The following is a 3765-nucleotide window of genomic DNA, read 5'->3' on the forward strand; positions in this document are numbered from 1 at the left end:
TGGCTGCTCTGATGGTGGGGTGATGTGGTTAGTAACCTGCAGTTAGAGAGGAGGAAAGCCAAACTGGTGGGATCATTTTCTAGGGAAGGGGGCATTGGTATGGCACTTGGAAAAGGGATGAAAATCCTCAGCCTCTGGAGGCAACTCCTGTCAAGGGTGAAGGAAAAGTATCATTTCAAGGAAGATATTTATGTCACTCAGGGGAATGGACTACCATGGAGAGAATACCATGAGGTATTAGCCTGTACCTGAGGGAATTAGCCATGATAGAGATGATTTATTAAGACCCAAACAATGTGCAGCCACCCACAGATCCAGAAGAAGTCCAATTCAGATGTCCTCGGTGGCAGAATCTGTGTGTACATAGCAAAAGACAGGAAAGGTGATGGTGTATTGGAAAGTGTGGGACTTGGGCATGACATAAATGGAATAGAATAAGGGGTGGGTACTGTCCTGGTTTCAGCTGAGATAAGGGTAATTTTCTTCCTAGTACCTGGTACAGTGCTGTATTTTGGAATTTGTATGACAATAATGTTGATAACATGATGATGTTTTAGTTGTTGCTAAGAAGTGCTTACCCTAAATCAAGGAGTTTTCAGTTTCTCATGCTCTGCCAACAAGGAGGTGCACAAGAAGCCTGGAGGGAACATGGCCAGGACAGTGCTATTTAGCCTAAGAGTGTATGGGGATACAGCTGCTGAAAGTTTATTTGAAGGAGTGTTTTTGAGTCCTGAGGATGCTAGGATGTGACTGGCAAAGGAACTTAACTTTACTAGGTCTCCTTACCTTCATTTTGCCTTCTTGTGAAAGATTCCCTGTTAGAATTGTGGTGGGGTTTTGAAGGCTTGGAGAGTGCTCCACCATCTTCCTTCAAAAAACTATAATTAAGCTGCAAAGACTTAAGGACTGACACTAAGATGGCACGGTCTCAGTGGTTTTGACAGATAAAGATGGAGAAATGCCAAATTATGGGAACTGTGGGTGAGGTCCTGTCTCTGAAGAACTGTTTTATTGTCTCCTGCTGACAGAATACTGGGGAGGGAGAAAGAGGCAAGGAGACCTTTCTGACTTAGTTGCTTGTCCTTTGCAGAGTGCCTGTTGGAAGTACTGCTGCAGTGGATTGTGATCAAAAAGTGCCCCTCAGCTGCTGCTTGGAGGGAATCGGCAACAAAAGAAAGGTACGTGGCTAAAGAAAGGCATGGGACAAGGAAAGAGCATATCTGGAAGAAGACACCCAGAGATAAAGTCGTAACTGCAAATGGCAGTGACAGAATTTTAACATGTTAGGGTAGAGGTGAAGAAGTACTTATTATTTTCCAGGATCATTTTTAAAAGGACTGAAACATTTATTTATACAGTTTTCTGTATACTCTCTATATACACCCCTTGCTATATTTTACATCCCCCCACCCCAATTCTTAAAAGAACGCAATCTGAAATATCAAAAAATATATAAAAACTTCTAATAAAATGGTAGTTTAATGGAAAAATTATCAACTTGGATTGAAATTTTTTTTCCAAAATTGCTGATCAAAAACCCTTGAAACTTCTTACTGTATTCCCTGGTTTTGCCTACTGCAGTTCAGGATCATTCCCAAATTATTGTCAATGCTAGTGTTTATCTAATCTACTATTTTGCCTATTAACTGAGTTTCAGAGACCAGTTAAAGGTTTTTCCTACTGTTGAACTTCAATGTTCATAACTTAATTTTTCCTTATTTGTGTAATACTGTCTTGTATCTCTCTAAATGATTCCGCTTCTGACCCAGTGTAGAGTTTGCACATTTTAAATATTTGTTGTAGATGTAATTGTAATTTGCTGTCATTTAATCAACACTATACATGTATTTTCTTTTAGTTTAGTCTCCCCTAATTATTTTTGCAGCTTTTCTTTGAACTTAATCCAATTTGTCTATGCTTTTCTGGTAATTAGGTGCTGATAGCAGAAGAGCGTTTGGACAAATTCCACTTGTTATGTGAAGAATCATCTCCTTTTATTTCTTCAAACCTGTGTCTTACTAGCTCTCGTTAATGCCCCTAATTCTTCTGTTTGGAAAACCAGTGACCACTTGATTTCTAGCCACCTTCCCACAGGTAGTGTGATCATTTTGCATTTTGTAACCCCTTCGTGGTTCATTTATTTTGACTTCCCAAACTACTTGCCTTGTTATTTTTGTGTAGGAGAAAAGTTAGGTTTGTTCTGCTCATGGTTTCTGGAGCAGTGTGGTTTTCTTTCCTCAGCAACAGAGATGTCTCTGTTTTCCTCTAAACTTCTACTGTTTATTTAGTTATAGATTCATTACCTAACAACTTTGGTGGTTGTTGATGCTTGACCTTTATCTATGATTATGCACACAGTTGACCTGTTAAAATAATGTTAGTGTGTCAAAGTGAAGATCTTAAAGGAAAAACAGAGTTACAGTTGCCTGGGCAATACTAATTTTGAGACTTCCTTCACTTGTATGATGATTACACTCCTCTTTTAAATTTTTTTTTCTTTTACATAGGATTTTGTCTCACTAAATGCAAGAATGGATAACACCAAGCAACCAAAAAATTTCCACATCTCTTCCTCAGCCTTTAGCTGTATCATCCTTATTTTAAAAACAAGGAAAAGATGTGAAAAAGGACTTTTAATGAGCTAACAGACTTTTGCTGACAGTGAGGATAATGTCTGTCAGTGTGGAAACTCCAGCGCTGCTCTGGGCTTCAGAGCTGGCCATGAGCATGCGTAGGAATGCACACTTTAGAAAGTGCATGGTCACATCACACCCCTTAAAGTCAGCACTTAAAGCAAGACACACCCAAACTGAGAACTGCAAAATATTTGTATCTTGAAGGCAGGAAGGGAAATCTGGAAACTTCTGTGAAATCTATGGAAGAGTCAGGCATGGAAGTGAGTTCACCTGTCTGAATTTCTGCTTCCTAAACTTTACATCTGCTCTCACCCTGAAGTCCCTCTGCCAGCCTCCTGTAATGCATGGAGCCATGTAGAAAATGAGGCAGAATCAAGACTGTTGGTTGCCCCAATCTGTGTATACATACCCTTCTTTCTGTGAGCTGTGTCAGACCCAGGGGAATATCAGAAAACTCAGGATTTGAATGTGTAATTTAAACCAAATTGTTTTCCTTGTGGCTGGTGGACATTATTCTTGCTTAGGCAAGAGTCTTAATTCCGGACTTGTAAAGCCTTGAGTGCTAGGTACTAAAAATTATTCTTCAAATGTTAGTTTAGGGAAAGAAAGAAGGAAACAAGCAAAATTCAACAGTTCATTAGAAGATGGAAATTGGGCTTCTTCTCATTGCTTTTATGTATAATTCTAGCACTGGTTTCTGGAAATCTTTTCAGTGAAACAAAGGTTAATATCTTCAAAATCTATCCTATTATTTGTACACCAAGCAGGGGAAGATGATGTGGCCTGTGACACTGAAACCCTGAGATATGCACTATACAAACCCAGCAACTTTTATTGTATTGGTTCTAAGGGTCATCCTGAGGTTGTCTACAAAACCACCTGCAACCAGGTCTCTGTTGGCAATGAGCGTGCAAGGGAGGCTTGAGGTGAGGCCAGCTTGTGCCGTGCATGATGTGCAGATCTCTCTGACATGATGAGTGTGTATAGCTGTTGTGTTGGACTGGCAGCATATGACTTTCTTTCTTTCTTTTCTTTCTTTCTTTCTTTCTTTCTTTCTTTCTTTCTTTCTTTCTTTCTTTTTCTTTCTTTCTTTCTTTCTTTCTTTCTTTCTTTCTTTCTTTCTTTCTTT

General features: G+C 39.3%; 1 long non-coding RNA gene across 1 annotated transcript; it reads left to right on the plus strand.

Moving 5' to 3' along the window:
• The first annotated feature begins 1091 nt into the window (after positions 1-1091).
• LOC121674535 lies at positions 1092-3556 on the plus strand. Its single transcript, XR_006019669.1, has 3 exons — positions 1092-1178; positions 1934-2094; positions 3404-3556. It is a non-coding gene; the product is annotated as an uncharacterized LOC121674535 (long non-coding RNA).
• The last annotated feature ends 209 nt before the right edge of the window (positions 3557-3765 follow it).

Source organism: Corvus kubaryi, unplaced genomic scaffold (assembly GCF_017639235.1).
Source record: "Corvus kubaryi isolate FWS band 111438036 unplaced genomic scaffold, C.kubaryi_AGA036_p1.0 68, whole genome shotgun sequence".
Lineage (NCBI taxonomy): Eukaryota > Metazoa > Chordata > Aves > Passeriformes > Corvidae > Corvus > Corvus kubaryi.